This window comes from Ambystoma mexicanum, chromosome 2q (genome assembly GCF_040938575.1).
Source record: "Ambystoma mexicanum isolate Mex_15411 chromosome 2q, UKY_AmexF1_1, whole genome shotgun sequence".
NCBI lineage: Eukaryota > Metazoa > Chordata > Amphibia > Caudata > Ambystomatidae > Ambystoma > Ambystoma mexicanum.
The window spans coordinates 1,437,616,915-1,437,636,853 of NC_090924.1; the positions used below are offsets into that span (position 1 = coordinate 1,437,616,915).

The following is a 19,939-nucleotide window of genomic DNA, read 5'->3' on the forward strand; positions in this document are numbered from 1 at the left end:
CAATCCTGAGGCTTTCCACCAGCACCCTAACTCATAACGCAATAACCGTTCCATACATGCCAACCATCCCGATTTAGGAGCTGATTCATGGGATGTTTTCGTATGGGATTGAACCATTATAAAACACTTCTGTGAATCAGGCCCATAGGCGCGAGACTCCCAATTTTGTTAGCAAAAATGTTGCGATTTGTTACTACCTCCCTCCTAAAATAATTCTAACCCCAATGCATTCGAATAGGGAAATTCAACTCTCGCGATTCCTTAGAGAGAATCTCCCTTCCAGCTCCTGCATAATGTTGGCATTTATGCCGGCCGTTCTTTCAGTACCACACCTGGTGCAATATGCGCCCAACATTTACTGGATTTCTGCCTTCAGGTTATTTAACTCTATCTCCCTTCACCGCTGTATGAACCGTTCTCACCTTTGCCACCTCAACTGTATTGAGATCTCAACTTGAACTGTTTAAAAGTCTGTCGCATCTCATTAGGCCATTGTGGGTCTACCTCTGAGATATCTAAATGCTGGTATCCCATTTGGGGCTCCCTCCTATACTGTGCTTATACCCGAGGAATTTGCATGTTTCTTGGATCTCACCTGTTGATAAAAATGCATTACAGACCATATTGCACCTGAACGCTCCCACTGAGTATTCTTAGTGTCAGGCCCCTCATGAAACCCATTCCCTGTGGAAGACCAGCAGTGATATGGAGCTCCATACCTACATATTTAAATGCTTGTTTTTTTCTTCAAAAAGTGTACTAGGAAACATTCCATAAAACCTATATACATTGGCAAACCATTCTCACAAGAACCCCCAAATCGAAAAGTACATTAAGAAAACAGAAATAACAATAATTATAATTCATTAAACGCCAAAGATGTCCAATATCACAAAAAAAGAAAATGTTTAGTAGCCTAGTTCTGATTCTCTTGGAGGATCTTAAGTATCTCTACAATGACCAAGCTATAACCGGTCACTCCACCTTTACCATGGAATACAGGGCTGGTTTACACTGCCTGAAGATTCAGGATTTCAGTATTGGGATTAAGAAGTCCTGACACAGTGTTTCACGTAAACTGAGCAAGATAGAACAAGTCTACCTTGTTGAAGCAGAGAACCCAGGCCCTCAAGTCCACTCCTTTCGTCGCCTCCAGGCCACTAATTCTGAAGTGTTATTGCCTGTGCCTGTTATCAAGATCTTCAATAGTGGAGATGTGCTCCTCCATTCCCTGCTTTGCTGCGGCCAGCTCGCCCTGCTCCTCGTCCTTCTGCAGAGAATAAATTCACACCTCAGCATCTTATACTCTCGTATTAATCGGCTTCGGGTCCTTAGAACGTCCACAGACCTCTGGAGCCCGTCTGTTGCCACAGTGATCTCTTTTCTGACTGAGGTAGAGCTTTTCTCTTCCAAAGTGGTCATGTACTCCAGGAGGTCTGCTTTTGTGAGGGGCGTTGGGGAGCCCCAGCACCCACAATCGTTGCTGCAGAGGTCTTCTCACCTGCTGGATTACCTGCCCTGCCTGTTTCCTCCAGGCTCTGAAACAGAGGCCCACAGTGAGGTCAAGGATCGTAGCTTCTTTTGCACCTCACGGGGCAACATACAGGTGGGCGCAACAACCCCCAATACCTAGCCAGCACTGCAGGGTCTTCCTCCATACTCCCCCAAGCCCAGCTCCGCCCCTGCACCCTCTTCTGCTGACCAAACCCCGCTGAGTCCATCCACACTTCCCTGACCCCCTCAGCACACAGCGGATCTTCAGGGCCCCACTCTTGCCCCCGCCAGGGAGTGGGCATCACAGCTCACCCCCTTGCGCTGGAAGGCCGATGTACACTGCAGCCAGGGGGCATGCCACAGGGCCCCCAGAACACCCCATCCAACCCTTTACCGCCTGACTGTGGCCCAGCGCTCCTCCAAATCATCACGGCCCAGTTCTTAGACCGCAGCACACAGTCCCATTGCTCCCCCCCTCCCCCCGGAGGGAGAGAGAACATCGGCTAGCTAAGGCAATTCACACAGTCATGAAGGGGAAATCTCCTGCGGCCCCCCGGGCCCAGCCCTCTTCTGCCTGGGGAGCCAATGGCTGTTCTACAGCAAGGCTCACGGGTACCCTGGGGCCCGCACCACAGCTAATAGAGGGCCGCCCTGCACCACATGGTGGGGAACCAGAAGGCACTCTCCTCCTGCTTCAGTGTCTCTCCCTCTGCTCCGGCCTGCTCCAAAGGTGTGGGAGACCCACCCCCTTCCATGACTCTGGCTCTCTCCCTGCACTCAGCAGTAGGTGTCTACAGGGCCGTTCAGTGCCTCTGCCGCACCTTCTTGCCGGCAAACCTCCTGCCGTCGTGCCTCCTTCCTTCCCTCGGTCGGGTTCCTAGCTACGGCGCCACTACGGCTGCTGCAATACCTCGGGAGCCCGTGGTGGAACGGACTGCCACACAGCTCACCGACTGAGCGGCTTCCCACTCAGCACCATATTCTGTTCTGACCGAGACCACGCTCCCCTGAGTTTATGGGGTCTCCGTTTAAGCTGACAGTGCCCAGACATCAAAACGCTTCATGGCTTGGGGGAAATCAGGGCCCCATCCTGCCTGGGTTCAGGAGAGCACCATCAGATTGCAGCCATCTTTGTCGGCCGCCGACCACCCTCCCGATTGACTTTTATTTGTGAACACTACAGCTTTCGGTGAAGTATGAAGTATCCACGTTAAGAAGTGAGAACCCAATCTAGATCTTAGCAAGACTTCAAAAAGAAACAGCCATTCACTGATGTTGAAAGCTTTCTGTGTGTTGAGGGATGCTACTGCCGCAATGACATCCAGATTTATATTATGTAAGAGCGCAAACAGTCGCCTTAGGTTGTTTTGGGTTGATCTCCCTAGTATAAAACCAGCCTGGTCAGGGAGTATCAGTAAGGGCATGTGGGGTTTGTGAGGGGTCTGAAATGAAAGCCGGACACAAAGTTGTCATGCTTCCTCTAAAATGGATTGGGGAAAATGCCTCTCTGACCCTATTGTAAAGAGAAACTTCCCTACCTAGAAACTAAAAGCTAAGGATCTGTCTGTATCAGGATATCAGTAACTGGAAAACCGACCTTGTGTCCAAAACGTCCTTTCCAAACCTCCACAGTACAAAACAACAAAGGGTGCAAGAAAATATCTTTTATCTTGATGTTGGCAAAAGTGTTAAAAACCAAAAGTATAAGAATGATTCCAACAAAAAATCTTCTCCAAGGTAAAGACCCTTGGATCCAGAGGTTGGTCCCCGTCCTCTGGATTCTTAAGGTGGATGGCAAAAATGTTTCTTTAGCCAACAGTTCCTTAGTGCCTTCACTGGACTCACACATTTCTTGTTTAACCAAAAAGTTCTATTCAAGCTAAAATTCTATAACAATCTTTCTGTAAAGGTTTTTGTATCTTTGCAGATTACCTGGTATACTCCTATGCCAGGAATATTTATACAATTTTCCACTGCCTGGTATACTCGCTTTCCAGGACTTCTCTTTAGGATTCTCGGGTCACCTGGTGTGCTCGCCTGCCAGGAATCGTTTTTTTATAATCTCAACTGCCTGGTATACTCGCCTGCCAAGTCTTCCTATGTATTTCGCAGTTCATAGTTTCAGCTTCAGCTGTCTGGGGCAACTGCCAGAGCCCTTATGCATTTCACAGTTCTTTAATATATCACAATAGCATATACCATGTGCTGCTTAGTATACCCATTTGTGGTAATATCTTGCTCAAATGTACTGGCTCCAACATCTCCCTCACATTGGCATCTCATGATTCCATATTTCATTGGGGTTTGCCTTTAAACTTTGTCTTGTCTGCATTCAAATATTCTTCTCATTGAATCTTGCCTATGTACTTCACTTTGGCTGCATTCAAACAAACGTTGCCTTTGCACTTTGCCTTGAATGCATACAAACATACTTTACCTTTGCATATTTTCTGCATTAGCAATCTTGTACCTTTCAATCACTTGATGGTGTTGTGGTCAGAATGCCCCGGTGTCCCCAGCTGCTTTGAGCAGACTCACTGGTCTTCTCCAGCTTTCTCGTCGTTGCTTGTGCACTTTCATTATGGCTTCCTCCTCTGCCTTCTAGGTTGGAGTGTGTGGATCCTTCTCCAGCACCCAACATGGCTCTGTGTTCACATGCCAGCTCTCCTTCTCGGCCAAGGGGGATGTCTGCGGCCTCGGAGAGCGACCAACCCTCCAGGAGCTTCTGCACTGCTCCTGGCATCTCAATGGTCTTTCCTGCTCGAACGCAGCAATCCTCTTCCTTTCCCAACGGCCTCCTCGGCTTTGCCAGCTCTGTCAGTGTGCTTCATGTTCACGAATCCCAGCGTGAATGTAAACATCCGCTTCTGCACCTCCCACTGCAACTGTGGCTCTGCTGCAGCGTGCACAGAAATCCCCCTCCTTGGTGTCCCTTTTCTTTAAGGAAGCCTGCAGTCAACCTTGGAATGTAGCACCCTGCTAAGGCCCAGAGCTTCCCCTTCTTTCTGGAGGAACCAGACTGGTCTTCTTGGAACCTTTCAGCTCCCCTTTCTCTGGCCCAAACAGCAGTAAGAAGTTCCTTCCTTTCTGTCACACAAATTCTGCAGCCAGGTCCTCTAGGAAGGGCCTCTCACACACTTTTTCTATCTTTTTATACTGGCTTTGGCCAATAGGATTTGGAGAAGCACTGCTGACAGTGGGAAGTGATCATCATTACACCTCTCCTCTTCTTCGCCCCAGTGTTGTGGGGATTATGGGAATGGTACTCCCTTTTTGAAAATATTGTAAAATTGTTTGCCATGGGTTTTAATGTCAAACAATGTTTGGAAGAAGAGTATGTGGAGCTGGGAAAATTGTCTTTCATAATTGTACGAGGCTGGTTAGGTGAGAGTTGGCTATTGGGATATGACCACAGTTTTCCACTATTCTATATGGGTGCAAGAGAGAAGACAACACAATTGCCATTATATTGGTACAAATGGTGGATTCATCCTCAAAGGGGAAAGGGAGATACTGTGTCTCACCCGATGGACCCAGGGTATCTCCCCAGAGGTTGTCTTCCCCCATGTGATCCTACCTCAAAGCCACCCACAGGGTCAGGATCAGGTAGCGGATGCCATGCCCTGTCCACATCGGAGGAAGTCACTGCCAGGAAAACAGTTATGAGTCCAACAGATTCATCACAGTTTGTAATCGACTTTCTAGCAATTTTGCAAGTATTTTATTACCAATATTAACTAATGAGAGAGGTCTATAAGACGCACATCTCTGATCTTTATTGGGTTTTAGTAGGACGCTTATTAAGGCCGTATGTGTAGATTCAGGAAGAGAGACAGTGGTAAATGCATAGTCATACATACGAAGGAGATGTGGAGCGATGTCCTCCACATATTCCTTATAGAATTCTGCGGTCCGTCCATCCATTCCAGTGGCCTTGTTATTGGGCATAGAACATATTACCTCTTTGAGTTCCTCCTCCGTCAGGGCGTTATTGAGAGGCATTGCCTTTTCATTATTGATCCATCCCAATGCTACTTGATCCAGATAGGAGTGCATCTACTCTGACGTAGCCCTAGCATGTGCTGCATACCGCGTATCATAATAGTCCTTAAAGATCTTGTTTATTTTCTCGTTGTCCCATACCATATCCCCCAACTGAGTTTTGACTTCCATGATGCCAACATTCTCCCTTTTCTTCCAAATAGCCTATGCCAGTGTCCTGCTCGGCTGGTCGACCACACCATATGCTTTCGCTTAGGCCGGTCCAACTAGATATTTTACCTTGTTGGCCAATAATCTTCAAATTTATTCCAGGCCTCATGTTATCGCTAAGGATTAAAGGTCCCATCTGCTAGAGACTGTTCGGTTACCATACCTCCCTCCTTAGACAAGTGTAACATGAGTGCAAAGTTAAAATCCCCCCACCCATATTTCGTATCGTTCATATTTATGTAGGTGGCTCACACATTTCTGGAAGGATTCGAGTATGTCATTGTTGGGGGCATAGATATTGATTATCACTACTCTTAAACCCTGCATTTCGCCCACCAATATCCAACAACGGCCTTCCACATCGCTTATTTGCTTGTGTAGTTTAAAGTGTACTGATGTATGAATATACGTGGTTACTTCTCTAGAATTGGAAGTGTGAGGTGCGCCATATCTGTGAACCCCCCACCCTTGTGCTGCCATTAATCTGTCATCCTTCCCCAGATGTCTCTTGCAGCAGCAATACCCAAACCTGGTGCCTCATTGCACAGCTCGCTATTTGCCTAAACATTTTGTTATTTTTCAGCCCTATTATATTCCATTACATCACTGCAACGCTGCCTATCGCCATTCCCACCTGTTTATATTCCATTACATCACTGCAACGCTGCCTATCGCCATTCCCACCTGTTTATATTCCATTACATCACTGCAACGCTGCCTATCGCCATTCCAACCTGTTTATATTCCATTACATCACTGCAACGCTGCCTATCGCCATTCCAAGCTGTTTATATTCCATTACATCACTGCAACGCTGCCTATCGCCATTCCAAGCTGTTTATATTCCATTACATCAATGCAACGCTGCCTACCGCCATTCCAAGCTGTTTATATTCCATTACATCACTGGAACGCTGCCTACCGCCATTCCAAGCTGTTTATATTCCATTACATCACTGGAACGCTGTCTACCGCCATTCCAACCTGTTTATATTCCATTACATCACTGCAATGCTGCCTATCGCCATTCCAAGCTGTTTATATTCCATTACATCACTGCAACGCTGCCTATCGCCATTCCCACCTGTTTATATTCCATTACATCACTGCAACGCTGCCTATCGCCATTCCAAGCTGTTTATATTCCATTACATCACTGCAACGCTGCCTATCGCCATTCCAAGCTGTTTATATTCCATTACATCACTGCAACGCTGCCTATCGCCATTCCCACCTGTTTATATTCCATTACATCACTGCAACGCTGCCTATCGCCATTCCAAGCTGTTTATATTCCATTACATCACTGCAACGCTGCCTATCGCCATTCCAAGCTGTTTATATTCCATTACATCACTGCAACGCTGCCTATCGCCATTCCCACCTGTTTATATTCCATTACATCACTGCAACGCTGTCTACCGCCATTCCAAGCTGTTTATATTCCATTACATCACTGCAATGCTGTCTATCGCCATTCCAACCTGTTTATATTCCATTACATCACTGCAACGCTGCCTATCGCCATTCCAAGCTGTTTATATTCCATTACATCACTGCAACGCTGCCTATCGCCATTCCAAGCTGTTTATGTAGTGGCTCAGATACAGTCCCTTTTCGTCCCATGAGGAGCTACATGCCCCAGCAAATCTATTTCACTGATATCGCTGGCTGTGTCCATACCTGGAACCTGTGCTTGAACATATAACAACCCCTGAAACATAACCCCACTCCCATGCACGCCAGAAACCATAAAATACTGGTTTTAAACCCCCCCCTTTACAATCCAACTGCTATCCGAAACTGCAGTCACTGAGCCAGGTGGCTCTGTGATTGCGCTGCTGCTTCCGCTGAATGCTGCCGAGCCTAGAGACTCAGGTGAGCCAGCTATTGGACCATCGCTAACATGGCGCTTTGTCCGATCCTTATTCAAAATGGTGACCTTGAGCCTTTCATGGTGCTTCATCGTTGTCAAATCCGTGAAGAGTAGTGTCTCTCCATCATGAAGAATGTTTAGTTTTGCTGGGAATAACATAGCATATTTCACTCCTGTTGTACGCAGAATATTTCTGGCATTTTGAAAGTATTTTTCTGTAGCTCTTGCACCTGTGGGCTGAAGTCGGGGAAGATCCAATGTGCCCTCTCAACTATATAGAGGAGGGAAACTTCAGGATTGTAAAGAACCTCCAGAGCAGCAAGCGCTCACTAAATGTTTCCATTTTGTTGATGGCTGGCGACGCCAGAAGCCTGTTGGAGGAATCCTGACACTTCCCTTTCTGCCACAGTTTTTATACCACAAGATCTTTGCTAGGCATCTGCAGACTTTGTACTGTGCATTTAATTCTAGATGCGCATGGGATCTTGGCTAGGCATCTACAGACTTTGTACTGTGCATTTAATTCTAGATGCGCATGGGATCTTGGCTAGGCATCTACAGACTTTGTACTGTGCATTTCATTCTAGATGCGCATGGGATCTTGGCTAGGCATCTACAGACTTTGTACTGTCCATTTAATTCTAGATGCGCATGGGATCTTGGCTAGGCATCTACAGACTTTACACTGTGCATTTCATTCTAGATGCGCATGGGATCTTGGCTAGGCATCTACAGACTTTATACTGGGCATTTCATTCTAGATGTGCATGGGATCTTTGCTAGGCATCTACAGACTTTATACTGGGCATGGGACTTTCTGGATGCGCATTTACCTCTGGAAGCAACCCAAACGGAACTAGACACCATAAAGACCACTGCACTCTTTCACAGTTAGGCGCTTTTATATAAATATTCTGTTTCATCAGCCATAAAAACACACACGCATCAAAAAGCATTCTGCATTGGGCACGTGATACAATATAAGAAAACACATTTCGCAGCAACTATCATTTTACATTGGTTCAGCATAGCAATTCAAATGTAAGTGTTTATCCTCTAACCTGAGATACCCTAACTGGCACTCTTTGGTTATGAAAACAATAGTGTAGGAATACAGTTTTTGGCTCTCAGTTACTCCCATATCCTTGCCTAACATTGGATTAGCAGAATTATGAGATGATGAGATTGGTAATTATGAGATTCTGGTCCCCTCTGCGTGAATGACAAAACCCCCAGCTATTCTGATTGGATTCTGGCTACTTTCTGCCTTCCGTGATAACAGAATGATTCATGGAATTATTTGCGTGAAAAACGCAGATTTGCACGCCTTTCTGCGCGAAAATCCCTGTTTGAAGTATGGGGATTTTCGGGCAGAAAGACGCGCACATTTTCCTTTTTTCACAAATGCTTCCATGAATCAGGCTGTAAGTCTGACACTTTGCCAATTAAAATACCTGCAGAAGGAGTCCTAATTGATTGTTGACCTATTTATACTGACACTGGGCTCGCTGCCTTTTCAGGAGTGATCGTTTTGCCCTTGACTCCCAGGCATTTCTTCCAGCTAAGTACAATTCAGGCCTTTTCTGTCAGGACACTGCCCCATATTTGATAACACAGCCTTCAAGAAATTCTCTATGCAGCTACACCGCTCTCCAGCCCACCCGAGACACCTCCAGACAGCTATGCGGGAAAGCCCCCTCCTTATAGCCAGCCAGCAGCCTCTCCCTCTCACAGGAAAAAGACCAGAAGCAGCAACTCTCTCTCACCAGACAGCTAGAAGACCCCTCTGATCTGCCTCTTTTAAACCTCTCAGCAGAAAACGCCTCCTATCCTATGCCTCTGTACATTTTCTGTACCTTTCCAAACCTCTTCTATGGTGCCATCTGTCACACCACGTGCCAGAACTTTCCAGCACCCATCCCTGCCCCCTCTGATTCTGCTTGTGTCATTTTCCTCCTCCTGGCTCGAATGACCTTTGGACAGTATTCTGCCTAGCACAACCTCCCAATAATGTTGAATGTTATCCTTCCTTCCTCTTTTTCTGCTGCGCAAAATGAACGCATATTTTCAAGTTTATTTTCAGTATTACCGCCAGGATACCGCCAGACTCCTGATGAGGCCTTAAGTGTTAGTAAACAATGTCAATCCCTTTGTCTCCAATACTAAAGGTTATTCACCCATGCTGCACAAATCCCTTAGCTCATAACCTCTCCTACACATAACCCCTTTTACTGCGGAGGATGCTGAACAAACATGGGGACTCTGCAGTACAACTAACCTCCAAGGCTAGAAATCATGTTCCCCATTCAAACTTATTTTCTTCTTTTTCATGGTTGTCAACCCAGATGAATCGTTATGTAACCATGTGAATAGGTGCTTTGTTTATATTATTGAAGTGTAAACAATTGCAATATGTGTTGTCACTGGTAACAATATTGACTTCGATAAAAGAGAAACCACTATGAAAAAAGAGTTAAAGATAGAAACAGGATAAGACGTTGTCTAAGAAAGATTTGGCATCAATTGGGATTTGATACACAATATGGATACTCTGTAAAGTAGTATCCTGTTCCCTAATGTGACTGCAGTGACATATTTCATCATAGGGCCTGATGCTGGTCCTGGCTCGAATAAAACGTGTCCCTTTGTCATAGAGGCCTGTGTCCATGCCACTAAGTACATTACAACCAAAACATTTTAATTGCATACTGCCATCTTGTCACCTGGTCTTCTCCTCTACGCCCACCAGTCTTTTTCTGCCCCATGGATCCCGCCTGTTTTTCTTCATCCTGGGGACTCCTCTTCGTCCTCTACTAAAAAATAAATGTGCTAATCCTTACAACTATGTTAGAAAATAGTGTGGGATAATGTTCTCAAGAAAAGACTGAAGTGTTCACCAAATGATAAATCAGGATGGTATGGTTGGGGTCTCCAACCCCACGTTTTTAGCATGGAACAAGGCAGGACCTTTGAGCACAGCACACTCCTGGGCCTGGCCAACACAAGGTTAAAGTTCCTTTCAACAATGTCAAGACCTTCCAGGGTCAAGTCTCTTTCCTGCAAAAGACTCTTTCCTTCAAAGGCCTGCTGCACCATAAACAATAAACAAAGAAGATGTCCTTTGGTAATCCTTTCACGTTGGGCGACTGCTCTTCGCCCATTAGATCCCCCTCAGCCATGCTCTGATCCTTCTTGGAACCTTAGCCTCCCTCAATCGGGTTCACTACGGCATTTCACTCAAGAAATGTATCATTCAACAGCCTCAATGTCCTTTTCACCAACTATCCATTGTGGACATACCTCAGCTGGGTTCACACTTGTCACAATGTTCACAGGAATATCACTGTTTACCCTTAACTCTCAGGCATTCCTCTGTCATGTTCACATTAGCCAGTTTCACAGTTCAATCAGTTTTCTTCAATGTGTCAAAGACTTTCGAGTGTACGAGGGGTTTTGCTCGATCCTCGTAGGACCAATTTAACATTTCACAGTAGCCTCTCCTAAGGCCTCTTGGTTTTCGTTGTTTCAACAAAACAACACAACCCAAAAGGGCTTCAGTCAGAGTCCTTCCAATGAGCTCCCTGCGACGCCTGACCAGTCTGCTTTTGAACCTTTTACTAGGGTTTAAAGTTCAATTGCACAAGTTCATTGTTCAACAAGGTTGCCACCTGCAACCTTGGGCCCAGCACAGTTTGGTTTTTCTGTGTGTCTTCTCCGACTTACCGGCTGTGCTGAACCATTGGAGCTTCTTGTCCTAGTAGTCAAGGACGGCACCACAGCGGCAAGCACTTCTCTCCGCTTTGTCTTTCAGTGTGGGAGGGCCCAGTGTGCCGTTGACACCAGTCACACCACACACCAGCTGGACTTCCCGGTCTTATGATTTCCCTTTCAGAGGCTTTGCGGGTCTGAGTTGAAAAGGGCAAGGGAAAATGTCCTCCTCAAAGTCCCTCCAGGTCTCGCTGCCTTTCTCCTCCATTTGAACATTCGGTGCAGAATAGCTGCTTCCTCATGCGTTTGGCCTTGCTTTGAAGTGTGCTTGCATGCTCTGCCTTTTATCCCTGTGGGCAGGGAAAGAGCTGGCAGGAGTGCGTAGTCATTGTCAATTGCCTGACCCGAGTGTTGGCACGTGTCAAGTAAATGGCTCTGGTGTTAGTCCGTTGTCTGTGAAAGTGTTTGTGTTGGAAGGGGGACAGAACCTCTGAATATCCTACGGTGTAGGATGAGGAAAAGGTGTTTTAAGGAAGGGGGGTAACGCGTCAGCTTGGAAAGGTGAACTTTGTAGGGTTTGTGAATTGAATATGGAAGGTCGTGGGAACTATTGTGTTTTGTCCCAGTCGACTGGGAGTTCGGAAAATGATCAGAGGGACGGGCAGAGGAATGACTGGGAGTACTCGATTAGGTAACTGGAAAATAGGGACTCTGGGAGATGTAGTTACCCACGGTAACATTGTTCAGGTTCCTAATTGGTTTCACCGATAAGGAGGAGTTGTTGGATTTTGGTAAGGGAGAATGACTGTGGAGAAGGGGGGGATTAATTTGGAATAGCCTATAAAGGCCTCAAGGACTTCTTCCTCCTCATCCTTTTGCTTGGTGTAATTCTTTGTCTCACCTGGGGCATTTCCCCAAGCATAACCCTGGGTTACCCTGCCCAGGTGATGCTCCCCCGGTCTTCCACCACCAGGGTTGGGATCTGAGAGCGCCAGCTTTTCTCTGGCCACCTGAATAAGTAATTCACTGGGTTTACGTAGGAGAATACCCTCAGGTTTCCTACAGCTTCCATCCCAGTAAGTATTCCACAAAACTATTCCGGGCATAGTCCAGATCGGTAACAACCCATTTTAATTTGCTTCCCAATGCTGTGGATATTGCTTTATAAATTACATCCAACTCTGCTACCTGACTACGGGTGCAACCTATCCTCATGCTTACTGATGAGATGCCTTCACATTTGACACATACATGCTTGATTCCTGCCACCAATTCCTTTTCAGGGTTATTACTCACGTGGTATGCACACCCATCCACGTATATGATTGGGAGATTTGTACATTCTTCTTCATCAAATGACTTGTGTGATTGTTAGGGAGAATTCTCATAAATGGTTAATTTCCCTTACCTACTGAGTCCCTCAGCAGCTTTGCTGGATTTCTAGGATTCATTTTTTTCACCTGGTAAGAGTGTGAGCCTTTTTTCCCACTCTTACATGTGTTTTGCTATGTGTATTTCTACTTTTTGTGTGATCTTGGGCACTTGAGCCTCACTTACTCCATGGCACCATATTCTTCCATGTGTGGTACACAGCACCTTCAGTGCAGTGACATAGAGTTGTCTTTTAGACTTCCCACCGACTCCATTTTCTGGGGCTGACTACTGTCCCCCAGAAAAGATAAAGTTGCCATTAATTTTATTTAGTCACTTTTACCACAGACCCAGTACACCCCATCTTACATGGAGTATTGGAAAGGATTAAATCTTATCCCTTTTTGTCTGTGCCTCTTGGAGCATTGTTTTGCTCCCTTTATATCAAGACTTGGCTGGTGGCAGTGGTATCTACCCTATTTTTTATACCGCTGTTATCTTAAATAACCATGGTATTGTTTTAGGCTATCATAGTAGCCTCAAACATAAACCCGCTTAACCATATATATTTTATTACGGTTCCGGCTGGGTTTATTCGCCATTTCTTTTTGTAAATGTCTTTCTCGTGTTTGGTCCCTTTGTTCATCGCCTTTTTGCGGGCTTCCACACAGAAGCCGTCCTTGAGGCGCTTGAGAGTCTGGGTAGGCAGGATGTGCGGGAGGTGTTTTAGGACCCCTGCCATGAGTTCCCTTGGTAACCCAAGTCGCAATCCTGTTTGATTGGCTGGGTGACTGTCCTTGCCAGGACAGCCACCCTGCTGTGTTATTGACAGCCAGGCTGTATGAATGGGAGAAAACTGCATAAAAAGCAGCTCTCTGGCACTGGAAGAGCACAGTCACAACTGGAACGAAAGAACCAACGAGGAACTGACGGAAGAGGATCCCTACAACGACTGAACTGCCCGGTAAAGCCCTGCTGCAGGTCCGAATCTTCAGAATCCGACGACAGAGAAGATCCTCCACGAAACTTCTTCCCTTGAGCTGGTGGGACCAACCAGTTCGCCCAAACTGCAAGCCAGGACCCCTCCATTGGTCGAATTCGCTGTACAGAGGTACAGTGGGCCCAATTGCCAGGAAGGTCGGACCCTGCTTGGGTTTTAAGGTGCACACCTTATATTTGTTGCTTTGCTCTGCGGCTGGTTTCTTCCCTGGGTAGTGCAGGACCCTCCAGTCTTCCTTCTTTTGATCAGTCCGACAGTCGCTTCAGGGACCGTGAGCTTGCAGGAACTACCAGAAACGTCTGCCTCAGATACAGCTCCCTCTCCGTTTTAAGGTACTGTGCAAATCCGGTTGTTCGTTTCGTTCAGCCATGGTGAAAGTGTTTGAAATCTTTCTCCAATCCGAGGGCTTGTCCTTCTCTTCTCTCTGAACTACCTTTTCTACAAGCCAACCTCGTCCGGAAACCATGCCACGAACTCTACCGCAAACTACCCTGAACTGTATTATCTTGAGCAAAAGACTTTTGACCTGTTGACTTTGGCCCTAAGCCTTTTCTATCTGACTTTATCATTGTAGTTCCTCTTGTTCGATTGCCCTGAGTACTTACTTGTTGGTGTGATTCAATTTCAGTTAACTTTGTCTTTCCCTCCCTTTTTAATTGCTGGAGTGCCATTTTGCTCCCACTTTATTTTGTGAGCCTAACTTGTCTGGAACCTATTGGGAGTTGTGTGGTGTATTGAGAGTGGGATTTTTAGACTGCTTATGATAGTGTAATGTTATACAAGTGAAGAGTGAAATAAATATATATTCTTTTACTTGAAAACCTTGAGTTAGTGTTTGCCTGAATCATAGTAATTTCTGTCCTTTTTGTAACTATTTGATACTGCTCACTCACTCTTGAGATAAATCTGGCTGCTCCGCTACTGCTATCACTTTAATTGTGTAGTACAGGCTTGTACCAAAGGTGAAATTGTACTGTCACTTGTAGTCTTAATTGTGTGTGGTGTTCCCAAAGGGTACTGCATATAATTCTGCCTAACAGTGATGATTGCTCAAATTTAATAAGATCTGTTTCTAATTCTATACTATCTGTAGTACCAAGCCAAACAAAAGAGGTGATGGCTGGAAGGTTTAGAATTAATCTTAATCTTAATCTCTGGCATTGGTCTGGGCAACCCTCCAGACCATCGTTCTCTGCCTGCCAAGCCATTACAAAAGGGGGAAGACAATAAGCAAATCAGGCTTGGTCCCACTGAAAAAGGAGCAGTCCTGCCCGAACTGCTAGGTCGCATCCATTCTGCACGAGGCCACAAGCATCCCCATGCACGTTTTGGCTTTGTTAGGCCTCATCAGTGAGGAGTAGCTTGGGGTCTCTAGGCCCAGCTGGCCCGGGACCCACGTCTGAGTATAACCGCCCGCTCAGGAGGACAAAGCAAAACAAAAGAGGCGATGGCTGGAAGGTTTAGAATTAATCGTAACCTCTGGCATTGCTCTGGGCAACCCTCCAGACCATTGTTATTGCCCCGCCAAGCCATTACAAAAGGGGAAAGACCATATGCAAATGAGGCTGGGTCCCACCTCAAAAGAGGCAGTTCTGTCCGAACTGCCTGGACACCTACAACTACACAGTTATGCAATTCTGCCAGCGCCTGAGCCACAGGACATCTTTTATTCTGCCCATATCTCACTTCCCTGTAATGCCAATGTCCATGGTGTAATTCTTGACTGGGCTACATTTCTTGATCTGATCCTCTTACTGTAAAGAATCGCCACCTGTGGTCATTATGGTCTTTGTAGTGATTATCTCTGGCTGCATTTTCCAAGATGGCGCCCTTCAATTCCTCTGTGCAGTCTAGTCTTTCAGGAAGACCTTTTTCCCTGTTTCCACTTCCGGTTTGCTTGTCTCTTATGGCAACTCCAGAGACCACGTCCTTTTGCCTCATCACTAGGAATTGTGTCCTAGTTCAGTGCTTCTTTCAGTTTGCTCTCTATCCTTGTTCCGTTCCCTGCTACTGTTTCTGTGCTACTTCCTTTCTACAATCTGTCAGCCTTCTATGTCTCCCTTGCTATTCTGCCTCCCTCCTGGTTCTGTGATCCTTATACGTCCTGTGTGCCTACCATTTATTCTGCAAATCTCTACACTGGATCCAGCCATCACTCATTGAGGATCTGCAGGTTTTTTACCTTTCTGTGGAAGGGTTTTTCCTGTGACTGCTTGGCGGTCTCTCTCCGAGGGTCATTCTTCCTGGTGAGACATCTTGAACAGGCAGGGTGGCTACCTGAGAGGCTCATCCTTACCCGTGAGACTCCAGAACACGGCAAACTACTCTGCGACTCTGTCTCCGGCTCCATCTACACGTTGTAAACACCAAGTGAGCTCCACCGTAGACAAATCTGACACTGACACTGTAAAAATTGCAGGGGTTGATGAGTAGTCTCAACAATCACCCGCCATCCTGGAAAAATGGGGTGGAAATAAATGTTGTAATGCCCATACAGTCGTCAATAGTGCTTTTTCACATTTATTACATTTGGTTTCCACTTGTGATAAGGCTTTGCTGGCATATGCAGTGGTCTTGTGATTCGAATCATCCTTTTGATACAAGACCTCTGACATGCACAAGTCTGTGAAACCTATTGGTGTCCTTACTAAACAAACCTTTAACTTGGCTACCGCCTCACGCTGCTGCTGTCCCCATTTCCAGGGCACTCCCTGTTTCAATAAATGTTCTATTATAACTTGTCATCCCTAACAAACTCTTCAAACCCTTCAGATTTGTGGGATCCTTGAACGTTTGAATGGCTTCTGCCTTTTTGTCCTTTGGGTTCGTCCCTGGTCCGTGACTTCATGTCCCAAGAAAATTACCCCTTTTCTGCACCTTCTGCAATGATGCCTTTCACCCAGCCTTTTGCAGTTGGCTGAATACATGTCTTATTTCACTGAAATTAATTTTTATGTCCTCATTCTTGACCAGGATATCATCCACATAAACCACAGTTCCTCTCTTGGCTGCATGTGCTGTACTCAGACATTTTTTCAAACTCACTCACACTGTTGATAAAGCCAAAGGGTTTCTTTCCCATGCATACTGTTTCCCTTCGAGGTTAAACGCTAATAGATTTTGTATGTCCTTTGCTAGAGACACACACCAGTACCCAGCTGTTAGATCTAAAGTGGTAAAGACCTTTGACCCTTGGATATGTGCAAGGCCTTGGTCAATAAATGGGAGGGGACACCTTGACACAGGTACCCTCTTCACTTCTCTCCAGTCTCTATATAACCTCCACTGATCATTGGGCTTCAACACACCTAAAATAGGTGTGTTTGAGATACTGTTAAAGGGTCTAATGATTCCTCTGGACTCTAAAGTTTTGATTCTTTCTGCCTAAGACTCTGAACAGGCCAAGGTTAGCCTACATTGTTGCACAAAGACAGGTTCCCTACTATAAGCCTTTGGCAGTGTAGCAACATGCAAGTCAATATGCCCACAATCATATGCATCTCTAGCTAATACATCCTTGAATTCTAAACATATTTTCCTCAACTGGTACTTCTCCAACTCATTTGTGCATGCCTCTACTACTTGGACTTGTTCCTCTTTCATCTTAGAACATTCTAGAAAATCCTCCAGAGGGAGAATATCTGTGCTTTCTTCCAATTGTATGACAGTATATCTTTGAATATAGGCTACTCTCAAGTATCTTGGCATTTCAGCCTCCACCTCACATCTTTTGGTTCATACAGATAGACTGAATTCTGAAAATCCCTTTTGATTTGGTGTCTAAAGACACAGGCAGATTAACTTGTGAAGTGACATAGCTTTCAGGAATATTCCCAGTAACTGGGTTGTTCAAATCTGCAGTGTAATGATTTTTGCATTGCCATCCATAATGGTGTACCTTCCTCCAAGTAAATCTCCTGACATACTTTGTTATTGAAGTGGCGTGCCCCTAATCACTTTAACACAAAGGGGCCCCCACACTTAAGGAACAAGTGCACATTTGTACGTAAAGCAAGTTTATTGTCCGGTGGAGAGGTGGAGCTAGATGATGCCACAAAATCAAACTAACCCAAGTCTCATCGAACCACATAAGTTGACACATTACATATATTTTTACAACAGTTAAAACACTCCCATATATTTTATTACAATCCACCCCCACATGTGATTAGACAAAACCTATACGAAGAAATTCCATCTTTCTCCAATTCTTCCATTCATCTTTCTCCAATTCTTCCATTCTCATTGGTCATTAATTATCTTAACTACCATTTTCAGATCATATTAATAGCACTCCCCTTCTTGGGATTCATCCGTGGTAGTTCATGACATTACCACACAGTTAAGTATTTGTTGTACAAACATAATTCTTTACTAGTAACAACTGGCCTGAGCCCTTTACCCTTAATTGTAATTGCACATGGTTTGCATGGATACTACGGGCAACATGAGGAAGACTGAATAAACAAGTTCTCTTTGAACTGACGATAAGTATCTCATCCACCCCGGCTTACTGGCTCTATTGGAACATTCTAATCTAAATAACTGCCATTTTATTACGCACAGAACATCTGAGAATCCAATTGAAATGCCTGGCTCTCAATCACTTTAGCCTCAAGCGTTACTTCACATCATATTTATTGCTGTCAAAACAATTGGCCGGGTCTGTCAAAACAATTGGCCGGGTTCTTCTGCGAAACCTCAACGCACTTAACAAGATTACATCTGCCTCCTGCAGAACTACCAAGCCATAAACTGTGTCCTGTTCAATGGCTGACCATCTGCTTGGTTATTCATTGTTCCTCTTCCAGCCTTCTATCCTGCAAAACTAGTTTTTCCCAGCCACCTGAAATTCACTGCTCAATCGTCTGGCTGCAACGTCTGAAAGAATTCATAAAAAGCCCACTACATGCAGATTTATAAATTCCCTTTGTATGTTCCTCCGTGTAAATGTATGCTCCTCAGTGGGCATGCATGTTTAAAGAAATATCATCTCTCCTTTACAGTGGGTTCATCAGGACAGACCCCTTCTTCACATGCGCATGATAAAACTCCCTGGGCCTCATTATAAGGCTGGCGCTCCCGTAATGAAGTGGGCTGGTATGGGACCTGCCCCCTTCATTAAGGGAGCGCCGATTACGAGCTTCCCTTTGCGGGACCCGGATCCGATGCCTGGTAAAACCAGGCGTCCTTTCCGGGTCGTAAGACCATTTGACAGAAACAGAAGACAATAAGAAAAAAGATAAAACTAGAAGAATCTTCACAAAGGGACACATCCAAGATGGCACCCAGGATAAAGGCGAATCTAACCACAAATCATTTGTAATTCCTGTCTCATTTTCCATGATCACGCTGACCTTATGCAAGGCAGCAATAGTTTGCATCAAGTTCTCATTCTCAGAGTCATTGGGAGGCACAAATGTGCAGCACGTACTCGCAATTTCTTGGCACACTCCCCCCTCCATAGCTGTCAGGAGGTTGAGAATGTAATGGTTCTGTAGTCACGAGCCTCAGGGCCCGTAGCTCTTCCTTGATGGCACTGAATGCTGACTGAGATGAATTGATAAACTGTCATGCTCTCACCTTCCTGGCGCCTATGGGATAGATGGAGAAGGACCAGCCATTGATTGTGCCACTATGTCTTCTCCGCACTCAGACGTGCGGTCTAGTTGTTTTCTCAACATGGCCGCCGCCAGGAGTTTATCGTTGCATGTTTGAGCTTTTGTTGTGGTAGCGCTTTGCGAGCTTTCCCTTGGCTTTGCTAACCTTTCTATCCTGCCTGCCTCCCTGCGACACATCTATTCCCAGCCTCTTTTCCCTTTGTCCCCCCTCTCCCTCACTGTTTTTCTCCCTCTGGCTTCCTGCTGGTGTGCGTCTCTTGTGCCTCTACTCGCTCTCCTTCCATCTGCTTTCCAGGCCGGTTCCCGCACCGCGCTCTCGCTTTCTTTTCTCCGTATGCTCGCGGTTCTCCCTATACCCTCCAAGCGGGTTTACTCTTTTTCCCATTTACCACTTTACTCTTTGACAGTGGTTTCTATCTCTTTGCAGCCCCTCTGAGCTGTGACTTCTCTTACCTTAAGATTTCTTCGGGTGCCGCGGCACTATTTTTCAAGTGCCTTCATTTTTCTATGATACTTGCATCTGCATTTTCTCTAAGTCCTGTTGTATCCGATTTTGGACTCTCCTTTTCTGGTACTGGAACGGATTATTCAAGCTGCTGGAAGATTCTGCTTCTTCACCTATTGACTCTGCCACTACACTCCTTAATGACAGTTTCC

The 19,939-nt window shown here is 45.6% G+C and overlaps 1 protein-coding gene across 3 annotated transcripts in view; it reads left to right on the forward strand.

The window, feature by feature from the left end:
- LOC138570238 (cytochrome c) overlaps positions 1–19,939 on the forward strand; it is a 288,954-nt gene that overhangs the window by 211,657 nt on the left and 57,358 nt on the right. The window lies entirely within an intron of this gene.